Here is a 17,280-nt window from a genome sequence, read left to right on the forward strand (position 1 = left end):
CTGTTTCCTGGGTCCTCAGCGTGCTGGCCTACCCTACACACTTCAGCTTTGCCAGATCCCACAATCCCAGGAGGCAATTCTTTCTCTCCCTCTTTATCTCTCTCTCACACACATACACACACACACCCTATTGGTCTGTTTCTCTGGAGAACCCTGACTAATACCCTTGTCCTCTATGGGTTGGTGGCTAAAGAGAAGGAGTTAGAAACTTCGGGGGGACTCTGGGGCCCTCCCGTCCCTGCTACTCGCTCGCTGTATGAGACAACCCTCCAGTCCTCAGCTTCTCACTCCGAGAAATGGGCTGTTTCTGTGAAGTCTGTTCTACTTGGAAAGCAGGATGGTAGGAGCCAGAAGGAGGGTCTGAGTCGTTCCTCCACCTCTTTGTCATCACCTATGGTTTCTTTGACAATGGACCAGAACTTCCATCTTAAACAGACAAAATTAACCGCAGAGAGGGACAAATGCATTCGCCGGAAAGCATAAACAACTCACACAGACCATTTCCCAAGCAGAGAGATCAGGAGGGTGCTGGGACTGATGACAAAGTGCGGAGAATTCTGGAATGTCGAAAAGCCAGGTGCCCTCAGGGACCCTCTGGCCCCAGGCTTCCTGCAGAATCCCGGCCCCACAAGATGTGGGGAAGTGGGCAGGGGCACCGGAACTGAGTTTGGCATTTAGTGCAAATGCCACCCCCCTTTCAGAGAGTCGTAAAGCATAGTGGCTCACACGTCATCGTCCTCGTCGGACAGGAGAAAGGAAATGGTTTTGTTGAATTCCTGGTGTTCCCAAGGCCCCCTTCCGCTCTCTCCTATTCTCTGCTCACTCTTCTGGAAGAATGAGCTGGTGCGATCCTCGTTTGTAGGTGAGCTTGCTGCCCGGTGCAGGGGATGACTTGCCCGGAACCACGCAGTGACTTAGGGTCTAACCCAGGACAGAGACCTGGGGTATCTCCTGTCCCGCCCTGAGCAGAATCTAAGCAGAGATGTGACTGGGGGTGGGGGGAGACCAAAGCTTCCTCGGGCCTGCTCCACCTCCCAGCTGACTTTATATTTTTCTAAAGAAAAAGTATCTTTTTTTTAGGTGGGGGGAGATTTTATTTATTTATTTAGAGAGTATATGAGCAGGGGGCACAGGCAGAGGGACAGAGAGAGGGGGAAGCAGACTCCCCACTGAGCGCAGAGCTTGACCAGGGGCTCTATCTCACGACCCTGAGATCGGGACCCGAGCCGAAACCAAGAGTCAGACACTTAACTCACTGAGCCACCCAGGTGCCCCCAGAAAAAGGGCCCTGTTTCACGCAAAGAGTGTCATTTTGAAAAACTTCGAAGTTAAAACAACACACAGCCGTGAAGCCCCTCTCCGGGGGCAGGGGCCGCCCAGGTCAAGGTGAAAGAGGGCCAGCCCGGCAGGATGCTGGACTTCAAAACCCTGCAGGGGCCAGGCAGCCAAGGAGGAGCAGGAGAATCACCAACTACCCCTGGAGGGACCAGAGAACCCCACTCCTTACCCCTCACCCCTTAGCCAGGCAGGCAAGTTGGGCAGGGAGGATGTACACATATGCACACACACCACAGACACACGTATATACCACATACAACACACACCATAGATAAATACACACATACATCTATAAATACACACGTTCCACATACATATACATATACACACATAGACACGCATATATATACATACACACAGACTACTTGTTGGTGCTTGGGTTTTCTCAATTACTATTTAATATATTGAAGTGGTAATTTTAAAGCCTACTGTTTCACTACAATTTTATGTTTAACTTACAAATACATTATTCTGGGGCGCCTGGGTGGCTCAGTGGGTTAAGCGTCTGCCTTCGGCTCAGGTCATGATCCCAGGCTCCTGGGATGGAGCCCTTAGTCGGGCTCCCTGCTCAGTGAGGAGCCTGCTTCTCCCTCTCCCTCGGTCCCTCCCCCCTGCTTGTGCTCTCTCTCATGCTCTCTCTCTCATGCTCTCTGCCTCAAATAAAAAAATAAAATCTTAAAAAAAAAAAAAAAACCCAGGGGCGCCTGGGTGGCTCAGTTGGTTAAGCAACTGCCTTCGGCTCAGGTCATGATCCTGGAGTCCCGGGATCGAGTCCCATATCGGGCTCCCTGCTCGGCAGGGAGTCTGCTTCTCCCTCTGACCCTCCTCCCTCTCATGCTCTCTGTATCTCATTCTCTCTGTCTCAAATAAATAAATAAAATCTTTAAAAAAAAACAAAAACAAAAAAAAACCCCAAATACCATTATTCTGCTGATAAATCTAGTAGATTTAAACCATTGCACTTAAGGGTGTGGGACTTATAACTTCAGTAACTAAATTTCTTCAGATATATCTTAGTGATGTTACTGATTTAACACATCCAGCTTTCTTAAGTTTATGAACAGCCTTCCTAAAAAGCAGGACTTTCCCCAAGTTTCTAAACAGTTCTTAAAATTTAACAGATTAAGCCTATGAACAGGACGAATATTAAGTTCTCTTGAACATTCTGTTTTAAGTAGGCTCCATGCCCAACGTGGGGCTCAAACTCACGACCCCGAGTTGAAGAGTCACACGCTCCACCGACTGAGCCAGCCAGGCACCCCAGAGATGGAGTTTTTTGTGTTTTGCATTGTTTTGTTTTTGTTTTTGTTTTTGAGAAGGCTCTATACCCAAAGTGGGGACTCAGTACTCTTGGAACCCTGAGATCAAGAGTCATGTGCTCTCACGACTGAGCCAGCCAGGAGCCCCATAAACATTTCGAAACTCCGCCAGGTCCTCTCTGAGCATTCTGCTGGAAATCCTAAGCCTAAAGTCCATTACTCAGTTACCAGTTGTAAATTGGAATTGCCAGGCTAATCTGTTAGGGACTCTAATCCTCCTAAACATTACAAATGTGTCAAATACCAGATGTGTACATGCCTAAATTTATCTGCACTTGATTTGCTTCAGTATCTCCCCGTTTAATTCAGCCCTTTCTGGGTTAAGGACACTTTGGTACCACGGAAACGGGTTTACCCTTGAGAGCACAGGGGCCCGGGGTCTGGTTGCTGGGACTGAGACACTTCACGTGCCACCTGCAGGGCGTGGTCTGAGCCCCCTCGTTCCCTCTTGCTCCCACATCCTCACCCTGCCCAGCCCCAAGCCCCTCCTCCTCCTCTCTCTTGGATTCTACGTATTGTTTCATATATCCTATCTTCGTAGATTCTTTTTTTTTTTTTTAAGATTTTATTTATTTGACAGAGAGAGACACAGCGAGAGAGGGAACACAAGCAGGGGAGTGGAAGAGGGAGGAGCAGGCTTCCCGCGGAGCAGGGAGCCCGATGCGGGGCTCGATGCGGGGCTCAATCCCAGGACCCTGGGATCATGACCTGAGCCGAAGGCAGACGCTTAACGACTGAGCCACCCAGGCGCCCCTATCTTCGTAGATTCTATCTATTGCTTCACAGAACCTGAGTTTTTTTCCCCATTCTTCCCGTCCTCGGGGCCCCACCTCTTGGAGCTATTCCAGGCGTCCTCTTGAATGGTGCACACTGTCACACCCTTGGCTCCTTGACTCCTGGATCGACATCATGCTAATGACGAGAATCACAGGGGGCCAGAGGGAAGATTCCTTAGTGGTTCCCTTCCCTCATAGCACAGAAATCCTGCTACAGCAGTGCTGAGTGATTGAGTGATGCTTACATACCTCCAGTGACTGTGAGCTCACCACTTATGGTTTTTATTACTATTATTATTATTATTATTGTAAAACATAACATAAAATTCACCATTTTAGGGTTGTCTAGCTGGCTCAGTTGGTGGAGCATGTGACTCTTGATCTCGGGGTGGTGGGTTCGAGCCCCACGCTGGGTGTAGTGATTACTTAGAAATAAAATCTTTTTTTAAAAAAATCACTCTTTTTAAATGTTCTTTCTCATATGGAGCGGGGGATCCTCCCCGTGCAGGTGGTCCTACAGGGAGCATCTCTGACCAGCCAGGCCCACCTTGGGGAGCAGACGGCAAAGGAGAGTGTGTCGGGGATATGAGTACACAGAGAGGACCCAGGGCTGATAGAAACAGGAAGTAGATTTCTATCTATCTATCTACCTATCTATCTATCTATTTATTTATTATTTGACAGAGACAGACACAGTGAGAGAGAGAACACAAGCAGGGGGAGTGGGAGAGGGAGAAGCAGGCTTCCCACGGAGCAGGGAGCCCGATGTAGGGCTCGATCCCAGGACCCTGGGATCATGACCTGAGCTGAAGGCAGACGCTTAACAACTGAGCCAGCCAGGCGCCCCAGGAAGTACATTTCTGAGGACAGTGGTCCTGGGTGCCCACAGCTGTGCTCTGGGCAGGGCTGGATGAGGGGAGGGGTCCCCAGCCCACTTGCCCTCCTTGGCACATCCCCTGGGGAAAAATGCCACCTCTGTTTTGATTGGGTGTATTAGTTTCCCAGGGCTGCCGTAACAAAGGGTCACCAACTTGGTGGCTTAGAACAACAGAAATGTATTCTCTCACAATTCTGAAGGTCAGAAGTCCAACATCAAGGCATTGGCAGGGCCGGGCTCCCCCCCAGAGGATGTAGAAGCCATTTTATGGTTTGGCTCTTCCAGTCCCTAGTGGTTAGGACTGCTTAGCTCCCATTTCTGCCTCCGCCTTCCTGTCACCTTCTTCTCTGTGACTCTTAAAAGGACACCTGTTGTTGGATTTAGGGCCCACCTGGATAACCCAGGCTGATCTCATCTTGAGAACCTGTGACTTAACCACATCGGCAAAGACCCTTTTTCCAAGTGAGCTAGCATTCACGGGCTGCAGGGACGAGGAACGTGGATGTGTCTTTAGGGAACCACCGTTGGCCCCGTGCATCCTCCATCTCTTTCTCACACTCAGTGTGGACACCCACCCCAGGGGCCCCCTCCATTCCCTGGGGCGCTTTTAAGACCCCTTCCTGCTTCCTCGGAGACTCTGGTCTTTCGTCAGCCAGCAGCCGCCTGGAATCTGCACCCGCTGCCCGCACCCCACCCCCCCCCCCCGCCCCAGCTCTAGCTCGGGAGATGTTCTGGCTCCTTCCCCCAGAGTCTTCCTGGGGCCGCATTTCCCAGAGGGCACCTGACAATTCCCTTCCCTTCCCTGGGAATCCCCTGGAAGGCCAGCCAGAAGGTCATGGGGGAGGGAACACGGAGTCCAGTTCAGCCAATGAGGCCAGTATTCCCCAGATCCTGCCCATGCCCTCCCTCACGAGGGGCTGCTGCTGATGTTCTAGAGAGCTGGGGGTGGGGGGGGGGGGGAGAGGAGGGGGGAAGGGGAGGGGGGCGGGGAGAGGAGCCAGTTCTGCTTCCTGCTTGCTTGCCCTCTGGACTAATCTCCTGGTGGACTGTGTTTGATTACAACCTCATTAAGCAGCTTTGCACATTGGGCTCTGGTGGATTCAATATTGAAACCAGCTACCTTGGATGGTTAATATTCAGAGCTTGCAACCTGCCTCCTTGTCTGCTCTGTTGTTGCAGATGCTGTGGAGTCATGCCTGGAGGGGAGAGAGGGAGGCAAGCTAATTTCCCAGGGGGCCTTCCTTCCGGGAATGGGTTTTGGTGTTTTTTTTTTTTAAGATTTTTTTTTTTATTTATTTATTTGAGACAGAGAGAATGACAGACAGAGAACATGAGAGGGAGGAGGGTCAGAGGGAGAAGCAGACTCCCTGCCGAGCAGGGAGCCCGATGCGGGACTCGATCCCGGGACTCCAGGATCATGACCTGAGCCGAAGGCAGTTGCTTAACCAACTGAGCCACCCAGGCGCCCGGGAATGGGTTTAAAACCTCAATTTAAGGGACCCCTGGGTGGCTCAGTTGCTTAAGCGTCTGCCTTCGGCTCAGGTCGTGATCTCAGGGTCCTGGGATCAAGCCCCGCATCAGGCTGCTTGCACAGCGGGGAGTCTGCTTCTCCCTCTGCCCCTCCCCCTGCTTGTGCTCTCTCTCTCTCTCTCTCTGACAGATAAATAAATAAAATCTTTAAAAAATAATAATAATAAAATAAACCCTCAATTTAAAAGGGAAGGGGGTGGCCGTGATTTAAAATAGCGTGCTCCTGGCAGCCTCCCGAGAGGCTTCCCCCAGCCTTCCCCTGAAATACCTAAGAAGACATGCCAAAAAAAAGAAGATGAAAAATGCTGCAAACAGAGACAGGTGGACAGTCTGGGAGGCACCTCCTCTCGCTCTCAGACAGACAGAGCTGGCCCCCAGCTTCCTGTCAGGAATCTGAGGCCTCCCAAAGGAAGGAGGGAAGCCCCTTCATTAATCAGGAAGTCAGGCAAAGGCCCGTTTCTCACCCAAGCGGTGATTTGGGGGTAGGAAGAGTGGTGCTTACAGCCTCCCCTCGGCACACCCCTCCCCTACGCCCAGGAGCCACCATGGGGGGGGGGGGGAGGGGGCGCTCAGCCACTGGAAGTGCAATATGGCCGGCGGCCTGGGAAAGGGCTGGGGTGCATACACCACTGTGGATTTTCACAGACTCCCATTGGAGGCCCAGGCTGTGGGGGTGGGGAAGATGTCCCTTCCCAAGGTCAGAGTCACATTGGCTCAGTGTCCAAGGCTGGGCCCGGAGCTGGCTTCCTCAGCAAGCCAGAGCCTGAAGAGGTGGACTGGACTCCTACCCAGGAAGCAGCCATGGGACAAGGTCAAGATTCCGGTGCATGGGTGCGGTCTTCCACGGACAGGCCGACCTCAGACACCAGCTGGGTGCCCTGTTTCAACTCTAACCACAGCAACCAACCCCCTTCGCTAAGTGATCCAGGGGCTTTCCCAAAGGCACCTCATTAACATGACAAAAGACACTTCTGTCATTTCCATCACTTAGGAAATTTAAAGAGTTTTAAGAGCTATGTGCCAGAAATGGGGACAAAGACCAAATATATATTTCTTACTATAAATCACAGTGTCACACGAGGCAGATGATAGACGTGGGTCTCACTAGGTTGTGCCTCCTTCAAGGGTGAGCAAGTGAGGGGAGGAAAAAAAACCCTGGGTCGGGGAGGGATGGGGTGGCTGGGTGATGGACATTGGGAAGGGTATGTACTATGGTGAGCGCTGTGAATTGTGTAAGACTGATGAATCACAGACCTGTAACCCTGAAACAAATAATACATTATATGTTAATAAAAAAAAAAGGAGGGTGCCTGGGTGGCTCAGTCGCTGGGCATCTGCCTTCGGCTCAGGTCATGATCCCGGGGTCCTGGGATCGAGCCCCGCATCGGGCTCCCTGCTCGGCAGGAAGCCTGCTTCTCCCTCTCCCACTCCCCCTGCTTGTGTTCCCTCTTTCACTGTGTCTCTGTCAAATAAATTAAAAACCTTAAAAAAAGAAAAGAAAACTTCGCCAACTTTGAAGTATTATAAAAACAAAAAACAAAAAAACAAAAAACCCTGGGTGTTGGATAAATAAATGCTATGGGAGCTGAACCCTCACCTCCGAAAATGATCTACAGCAAGATCCAGAAGAAATGAACTCGGTGGGAAAAGAACGAGATGCCACCAAAAGAGGCCAACCTGAGATTGGAAAAAAAAAAAACAAGACGGTGAGCTGGAAAGCGAGAATAATGAGAAAAATAAGAACTGCTGGGATGTGAAATGCTAGCCCACTTGCGGTCCTTACTGGGGGCAGTGGAAGCTGAGCCTGGGGCTACAGAGCAGCCGCTCAAGGCCAAGACGAGGAAGGCAAACTTGAAACCCTCTGTGAGAGTGTATTATGGAAAGCGGCACCCGACTGGCTCAGTCCTGAGGGCGTGGGACTCTTGATCTCAGGGTTGTGGGTTTGAGCCCCACGCTAGGTGTGGATATTACTGAGAAATATAATCCTTAAAAAAATAAACGATAAAATCAGAAGACGCTGGGAGCCAATGTTGGTTTTCCCTTTTTTTTTTTTTTTTTTAAAGATTTTATTTATTTATTTTGACAGAGAGAGACACAGCGAGAGAGGGAACACAAGCAGGGGGAGTGGGAGAGGGAGAAGCAGGCTTCCCATAGAGCAGGGACCCGGATTTGGGGCTCGATCCCAGGACTCTGGGATCATGACCTGAGCCGAAGGCAGACGCTTAACGACTGAGCCACCCAGGCGCCCCGGCAAAAACTTTTAATAACCAAGCGTAATAGAAAAAAGAAAAAAGGCCAGATGCCCATGCCTCTCTGTGCATGATGCTGCCTCCTGTCTCCGGAAGGGGTCTGTGTTTGCCTTCCTGGGTCTGTGTTTGCCTTCCTGGATCTTTTCTTAAATTGTTGCAAAACACACAGAACATAAAAAGTACCATCTCAACCATTTTTACAGGTCAGTGTTGTTGGGTGCGTTCACATTGTTGTATGATCCGCCTCCAGAACTCTTATCATCTTGCAAAGCTGAAACTCCGTATGTACCCATTAAACACGAACTCCCCACAGCCCCCGGGAACCACTGTCCTACTTTCTGTCTCTGAATTTGGTGGCTCTTGGAACCTCATATAAGTGGGACTATCACTTTACAACTGACTTATTTTACTTAGCATGGTGTCCTCAAGGTTCATCCACGGTGTGGCATATGTGGGATTTCATTCCCTTTTGTGACTGATTAAGATTCCGTTGTATGGGTCAACCACACTTTGTTTCTCCATTCGCCTGTGGGTGAACCCTTGGGTTCTTTCCACCTTTCGGCCGTTGTGAATAATGCACCTATGAACACAGGTGTGCAAATATTGGCTTGAGTCCCTGCTTTCGGTTCTTTGGGGGCATATATGGTAATTCTATTTTTAATTTTTTGAGGAAGTGCCATACTGTTTTCCACAGTGACTGCACCATTTTACATTCTCATCAGCAAGCACGAGGGTTCTAATTTCCTCCCATCCAAGCTAACACTTGGTATTTTCCAGTTGGGGAGGGGGTTGTTCTAAGATGTGGATCAGCCAGAGATGTTAGGTTGATTTGTATCAGGAAGGGAAGTGCCGGATGCTGAGGGGGTTGGCAGCATGGAGATGTGATGCTGAGGGGCAGTTGGGGTCAGGGGAGAGATACTGGGAAGGGATCTTTGGAGTTTTGAGGGGTATCGGGTAGGGATGCCCCTTTGGTGACCTTGAGAGATTGTTACAAAGACATCAATGGCTTTTCAGGTCCCCCTGTAGGTTGAACTGGTTTTTCCAGGAAAGGGACAGTGTGCTGGGGCTGTCCAGGAGAGGCAGCTAGAGGTTCATGGCAAAACCCTCCTGTGGACATTGGGTAGAAGAAACAACCAAAGACAAACATCAGGTGGGCTTAGAGTCATCTGGGGCACTGAATCCCGAGGACGGCCAAGTGATGAGTATCAACTATGGCATTATCTACCCAGATTGTCTGCAGGTGTGATTTCAATATAAAAAGATTTCGGGAACACCTGGGTGGCTCAGTTGGTTAAACATCTGCCTTCAGCTCAGGTCATGATCCCAGGGTCCTGGGATCGAGCCCTGCATCGGGCTCCTTGCTCAGTGGGGAGTCTGCTTCGCCCTCTCACACTCCCCCTGCTTATGCTTTTTCTCTGACAAATAAAGAAATAAAATATAAAAAAAAAAATTTTTTTTTTGGATAGGCTAAAGCTCAGAAAACAAACCCCCCATGTATTCCTTCCGAGGGGAGAGCTCCTCCAGCCATGTAAGAACACAAAGGACAGGTATGCGTCCAGTCACGGGAAAGTTCTGAGGATAGATAGCAAACATGCCAGCTCAGTCCGCAAATCCGTGTCCAAACCTGAATGCAGAATGTGAAATCTTATTGTCAACAGAGTAGTTTCAACATTTTTATTTATTTATTCATTTACTTTTTTTTATTTTAAGATTTTATTTATTTGACAGAGAGAGACACAGCAAGAGAGGGAACATAAGCAGGGGGAGTGGGAGAGGGAGAAGCAGGCTTCCCGCTGAGCAGGGAGCCCGATGTGGGGCTCGATCCCAGGACCCCGGGATCATGACCTGAGCCGAAGGCAGACGCTTAACGACTGAGCCACCCAGGCACCACCAGTTTTCACATTTTTTTTTTAAAAGTAAGAGCAGAAATTGAATCTCCAGTTATACCCACAAAGACCAAGCAGGGGTTGGAGCTGGTGGGCTGTAAGTCGAAATTCCCAGTGACCCTCCCTCCCAGCCCCTGTCTAAGTCCTGCACTAGGGCCTGGTCCCCACAGTGCCAATTCTCCAGAGCCATTCATCACTAGGTTGAAAGTCTGGAGCCAGTCCCTTGGACTGAATGTCGCTCCTTCTCCCAGACACCATCCATGGGTGTGTGGGGAGCTTCCCTCCCCTGAACCCCTCAGCACCAGCCCTCAAAGCTGCAGCCACACAGAGAGCCTCACCAAGAGATCAGGGTAACTCGAGAAAGAAGAAAAGCGTGTTATGTAGAGTAGGAGTTTTCCCTAGGACCCAAAGGGAAGGCCTTGGGCAGATAAACCCTTCTCAGAGGCTCCCCAGCTCCTAACCTGGCTCCCCAAACCTCAGGTTAGCCCCTTTCTCCCAGAGCACCCCATTATTCTAACCCTGAAGTTCTCAAATTCCTTTTAGTATCAGGATTCTTTTATACTCTCTGTTTAATCGGGTTTTTTTATCCATTTATTTATTTATTTTTATTATGTTATGTTAATCACCATACATTATATCATTAGTTTCAGATGTAGTGTTCCATGATTCATTGTTTGCATATAACACCCAGTGCTCCATGCAGAACGTGCCCTCTTTAATACCCGTCACCAGGCTAACCCATCCCCCCACCCCCCTCCCCTCTAGAACCCTCGGTTTGTTTTTCAGAGTCCATCGTCTCTCATGGTTCGTCTCCCCCTCCAATTTCCCCCCTTTCATTTTTCCCTTCCTGATATCTTCTTCCTCTTCTTTTTTAACATATAATGTATTATTTGTTTCAGAGGTACAGGTCTGTGATTCAACAGTCTTGCACAATTCACAGTGCTCACCGTAGCACATACCTTCCCCGATGTCTATCACCCAGCCACCCCATCCCATGTTTAATCTCTTTTTAAAACTGAGGGGCGCCTGGCTGGCTCAGTCAGAAAAGCATGTGACTCGTTTTTTGTTTTTTTTTTAAGCATGTGACTCTTGATGTGTGGGTCGTTAGTCCGAGCCCCACGTTGGGTGTAGAGATTACATAAATAAACCCTAAAAAAAACCCAAAAACCTGAGATATAATTGATATTGTATTATTTAATATATAATTACTATGTTTATCATTGAAATACAATATATGAAATTGAGATGTCATCGTTATTATATAATAACAATGTGTAAGTTTCAGGTGTACAGCTTTGCTTTGAATCATCGATGTTGCCGTATGGTTGCATTAACCAACACCTCTGCGCGTCCCATTGTTGTCATTTCCTCTATCGGTGGGAACAATTACGATCTAGTCTCTTAGCGAGGTTAATGTTCCTAACAGTTTTGTTGTCTGCAATCATGGTACTGTGTGTTAGATCCCCAGGACTTTTTTTTTTTTTAATATTTTATTTATTTATTTGATAGAGAGCATGAGCGGGGGTGGAGGGAGAGGGAGAAGCAGGCTTCCCCCTGAGGAGGGAGCCCAATGCAGGACTCGACTCGATCCCGGGACCCGGGGATCATGACCAATCCCAGGACCCTGAGATCATGACTTGAGCCCCCTGCCCCTGGTCACCACCATTCTACTTTGTGTTTCCCAGTTTGGTCCTTTCTAGATTCCACATATAAGTGAGGTCATCCAGTATTTGTCTTTCTCTGTCTGACTTTTCTCACTTAGCATAATGCCCTCAGGGTCCATCCATGTTGTTGCAAATGGCAGACTTCCTTTTTTCTAAGGGCTGAATAGTATTCCATTGTATGTATATATTTATATACCACATCTTCTTTATCCATTCATCCACGGACAGACACTTAGGTTGTGTCCGTCCCTTGGCTATTGGGAATAATGCTGCAGTGAACATGGAACTGGTAGTCTGTTTTCATTTCCTTTGGGTATATATCCAGAAGTGGGATTGCTGGATTGCATGGTGGTTCTATTTTTAACGTTTTGAGGAAATTGTGTGCTCTTTTAAAAATTATTGAGGACCTCAAAGAGAGATTTTCTTTATGTGGGTTATATCTAGTGGATGTTAGCTACTGTATTAGAAATCGAAACAAAGATATTTTAAAGATTCATGTATTCATTTGGGGGCACCAGTTGGTAGAACATGCGAGTCTTGATCTCGGGGTCGTGAGTTCAAGCCCCACTTTGGGCATAGAGCTTACTTAAAAAAAAAGATTCGTCTATTTATTCTTTTTTTAATTTTTTTAAAGATTTTTTTTATTAATTTATTTGAGAGAGAGAATGAGATAGAGAGAGCATGAGACGGGGGAGGGTCAGAGGGAGAAGCAGACTCCCCACTGAGCAGGCAGCCTGATGCGGGACTCGATCCCGATCCCGGGACTCCAGGATCATGACCTGAGCCGAAGGCAGCCGCTTAACCAACTGAGCCACCCAGGCGCCCCTCATCTATTTATTCTTTTTAAATTAATAATCTTGCATGTGAAAGAAATAAAGTTTTACAAAAATAACTACATTTTCCAAAAGAAGAACATTTTTTTTTCCCCTGAAAGAAAGGCCTTTTAATGAGGAGTGTGACAATGATTCACACTTTCGTGAATCTCTTTAATGTGTGGCTTTAAGAGAAGACAGCTGGATGCTCATACCTGCCGCTTCTGCGTTGGGTCTCTGGCTGTGGGTTGTTTTGGTTGAAGTCTGCAAAGAAAATCTAGGTCGTGCTGATAGGTCATTGGAAAAGAGGACCTTGCAGGGCCCCTGAAAGGGACTGGAGACCACACTTGGAGAAATGCTGATCTAATGCTGATCTATGTGGGTCTCAGCTCACTTTTTGGAAAGCCATACCCCTAACCTCAAGCCCATCATCTCTCTTCCCATCGGAACGAGTCCTTAAACCTGGTTCTTCTCACTCAAGTAACAGTGGGACCCCACTTAGGTGAGGTGGAGTGGGCTGGCCATTGGCCCCCTCGGTCCCCTGCGGGTGACACTCCAAGCAAAGTTGCCTCTGGCAGAGACCCAGGCACTGGGTCTGATGTTCCCAGGTTTTCTGATGAGGAGCCCTACGTGCACAGTTCCTAGCGTTGGTGCTGTTTAGACCATCCTGAGGAAGCCCTGTTCCTTACTGCCTTGTACTTTGCAGGGCAGACCTGCCCCTCCAAGGCCAAAGCCATGCCCAGGGTGGCCTGAAGGAGCTCTGTGTGCAGGCAGCGGGTGCTGCTCACCTGTCCCCCTCTTTGTCCCTTCCTGAGAGCCCGGGGCAGAGCCTAGCATGGGAGCAGCTTCAAGTGGGGGCAAAGTTGTGATGCAGGCGTCCCCAGTAAATTCTCCTTGGGGAGAGGGGTGGGGAGGACACCCGAGAGACCGGAAGTACCCCGAGGTCCTTGGGACGCGTGAAATATCCTCAAGCAGCACAAGCGTTCGTTGGTGGGCCGAGGTGGGGTCAAAACAAAGAAATAGAGCAATAAAACATGCAGCAGCCTTCGGCCAGCCAGTCTTCCCTGTTACTGCTTCTCGCAACTTCCAGCCCTGGCCCTTCAGGAGCCCCACCCCAGCTGGAATTCACAGGGAGGGCGGTGGCATGACTCACAGTGACCCAAAGCGCAGTGAGCAGGGCCACGTCTGCCTTCCTGGGGGGACCCTCCTCCCCACTCCCCTCCTCCCTGCCTGCCCCCACCTCCCCAAGCAACAGCTGGGTGACCCCAGACAACAGCAGGCCCGGCGCCCAGAGTGACCACGAGGGCAGGAGAACATGGAACGGGGCGGGGGGGGGGGGTGGTTTCTGGAAAGAACATTCTGCGTCTTCCCAGACCTGCCCCAGCCTCCGGGCTTCACAACAAGGCTTTTCTTGGTCCTCCCCAGATGGACGGGCCTCTATGGGCAGGGCTGGTAGGAGGACAAGAGCCCAAGCAGACAGCCAGGCCAGGGTTTTCAAACTTTGCTTTGGCCACAGAACTGCTTCTGGGGGTTGCTTTTGTTTTGTTGGGTTTTTTTTGTTTTTGTTTTTGTTTTTTTCTTAACCAAAGGGTGGCCAGCAGAGCTGCTCTGTCAAGAGCTGGGCCCCAAGCCTCGCAGACTTTTCTGGCCTCTCTCGTGTTTGCCATCAGCCCCCAGATCTTGAAAACATGAAAACACGGTTTGGTAACTACGAGTGTGGCTCATCGGCCCATTTCACAGATGGGGCAACAGAGTTCAGGAGGGAAGGAGTCTCTTGCCCACTGACTGACGGTGTGTCGGGGATTGGGTAGAACTGGAATGTGGTGCTTTCTGCAGGGGCCCTCAGGGGACAGGGAGCAGCGACAACTGTAACAGGAGACCAGCATGGCACGGGGTGCACGCTGAGCAGAGGGGTACACGGGGGCAAGGAGGGGGAGGCAGAGGCTGATGTTCAGGCAACAAGTCACAGAGGGGCAGCCCAGCCTGCAGGACAGACAGGAAAGGAAAGATAAACCTATCTCTGGTCCTTCTCCCATGGCCACAAATCCAGCCTCTGACCATGGCAATCACCACCCCTCCATTTCCGCCCATGGGACCCTGCCCTTCCCTCACCTCCCCGCCCCGGGAAAGGGGAGCCTCGGCCCTGTGACACATGGGGCTTCCAAGACCCTAGAACAGAGGCCCATTGACGCCCCCCCTTCCTACATTCCCAGCCTCCTCCTGCCGCAGGGAGGGTGGGCTGCACTTCTACACATTCCTGAGAAACAGTTTGTGCTTTGAGATCCCACGGGTCCAGGCCCTGCTGACCTAACTCCCAGGTTTTCCAGAGAGGGAGGGTGTGGCTTTTGTCACATTCTCAAATGGGTCCGTGGTCCAAAAAGAGGCCACGAACCACTGCATGAGGAGAGGAGGTGTCTTGCAGAGGGGAGGGGGTGGAGGGAAGGATTGTGGGGTGGGGAGAGCTGTGTCAGTGATATTCTTCTGCATGGTGATTCTTCTGTCTGGTGATATTCTGTCGGAGGCTTTATGTGTTACTTGGTTTTATTTCTCTCACCTACTTGTGATGGTGGGTCGCTGGCTCCATTTTACAGATGAGGAAACTGAGACTCAGTGACATGAGGTAGCTTGCCCAGGACGCAGCCGTGGCCGAGGGATGGAACAAGCCAGGGTAGGGACAGAGGCATGGTGGTGTTGTATCTGGTTCCACAAAGGCCTTCAGCTCTGGAACCGGGCAAAGCCTCTCTCTGGCAAGCCTCCCTTTGGCAGCATCCACACCAGACCTCGAGCCCCTGCATCTAGGTCCCCAGGAAATTATTTCGGCAGCCAGAGAACCCGACACAGGGCTTCTTGCCTCTGAGGGTCCTTTCTGGTGAATGGAAAACAAGACCCCCAAGACTGGTGTCCGTTCCTTTCTAACAAGGAGGAGGGAGCAAAGTGTCCTTACCGTGGTGGTGGGTAGGACCCGGCCGGAGGGCAGGTTCAGCAAGTCTGAGGCCCAGTCCCCTCCAGATTACCCCAGCAAAGACCCTTTCTTTCTTTGCCCTTAGAAATGTCAGCCACCAAACCTCAGGGCAGCACCTCCACCCTCCAGCCCCACTCCTGCCCAACTCACTCCCGTGGTAAATAGGCAGAGCAATCCCAAAATGGGCCCCTGGCTGAGGCATAGGCCCACCCCCACCATTCCTGAAATTCTTGTTTAAAACATCTTTATTGGATCGGCACCTGGGTGGCTCAGTTGGTTGGGCGACTGCCTTCGGCTCGGGTCATGATCCTGGAGTCCCGGGATCGAGTCCCGCGTCAGGCTCCCTGCTCGGCAGGGAGTCTGCTTCTCTCTCTGACCCTCCCCCCTCTCATGTGCTCTCTCTCGCTCTCATTCTCTCTCAAATAAATAAATAAAATCTTTAAAAAATAAAATAAAATAAAACATCTTTATTGGGGCGCCTGGGTGGCCCAGTCGGTGAAGCATCTGCCTTCGGCTCAGGTCATGATCCCAAAGTCCTGGGATTAAGCCCCGTGTCGGGCTCCCTGCTCAGCGGGGAGCCTGCCTCTCCCTCTCCCTCTGCCTGCCTCTCTGCCTACTTGTGCTCTCTCTCTATCTCTCTGTCAAATAAATAAATAAAATCTTTAAAAAAAATAAAAATAAAAAACATCTGTATCATATGTGATTTTTTTCTCTTTCATTGTTACTGGGATATAACTGAGTTAGAGCATTGTATAAGTTTAAGGTGCACAGCATAATGATTAAATTACATACGCTATGAAACGACCACAGTAAGTTAACATCTTCACCTCGTATAGTTAGGGGGAGAAAAAAAAAGAAAAAAACATGTTCTTTTCTTTGCCATGAGAACTTTTAGGCTGTGTACTCTCTTAGCATCTTTCGAATCTCCTACACCGCAGTGTTAACTATAGTCATCATGTTGTACATTCCATTCCTGAAATCCTGGGCCTTAGTTTCTCCATCTGTAAATTGGGAATCATGATGCCCAGCCTACTTGCCTTAACAGGGATTTCTAAGAATCACCCAGGGAAGGTGTTTGGAAAAGTTCAAGATCCCCCACTGACATGGCAGGGAGGGAACCCCTGCTGGAACTCACCCATCAGCCACATATTTCCTGTCCCCACGGTGCTGGACTCTGGCCACCCAGCCTGTGAGGCTTCCTCTTCTGGGGTAGCTCCGCATGCGGCTTGGGGGCCTAGGGGTCTGGAGGGTGAGGGCAGCAAAAGTGGGTCTCCTTGCTTTCCCTGTCCACCCTCAGTGGCCCCCTTGGTCCTCAGGGTGGGCAGGGGGCAGGAATGTCATCATTCCTGCCATCACGGTCTGGTCTGGGCAAGGCACCAAGGACAACAGGAACTGGGGAGAGGTGTCTGAGAAAAGTCACGGTGTTTACCCATGTTCTTTCACATCTAGAGGGCATAAAGTTTATTCTAACCCTCTAGGGTAGAAAACCATGTTTCTTTGCTTCTCTAAAGCGATTAATGCTGTTTCAGCTTGATTGGTGGGGAATTCAAGCTTTAGTCATGTTTGGGGAGCCTGCTCTTTCCCTGGGGTTGTGCAGGAATCTTGGGGGTCCTATACAGTCCAGAACATTTGGAGCAGGGCCCCTAATCCACACTGGTGGGTCCTAATCCACACTGGTGACTATTCTTGGCCAAGTCCGTGGGGTCCTTTGCTGGTGGGCAAGGATGTCTGCAGAGGCTCCCAGCGGGGGCTCTCAGTGTGTGGTGCCCCCCAAACCCTTGTCCCTCCTCAGGTTTGGGGAACCTCTGCCCCCACCCCACCCAGGGCCCCTTTCCCCCAGAGTCCCTCTCCTCCCTCCTACTTGATA

General features: G+C 50.2%; 1 protein-coding gene across 2 annotated transcripts in view; it reads left to right on the plus strand.

Moving 5' to 3' along the window:
• The window catches only part of LRRC75A (leucine rich repeat containing 75A), a 44,618-nt gene that overhangs the window by 12,602 nt on the left and 14,736 nt on the right, over positions 1–17,280 (plus strand). The window lies entirely within an intron of this gene.

This window comes from Mirounga angustirostris, unplaced genomic scaffold (assembly GCF_029215605.1).
Source record: "Mirounga angustirostris isolate CCGP_5_RB_7025 unplaced genomic scaffold, mMirAng1.0.hap1 SCAF_17, whole genome shotgun sequence".
NCBI classification, from domain to species: Eukaryota; Metazoa; Chordata; class Mammalia; order Carnivora; family Phocidae; genus Mirounga; species Mirounga angustirostris.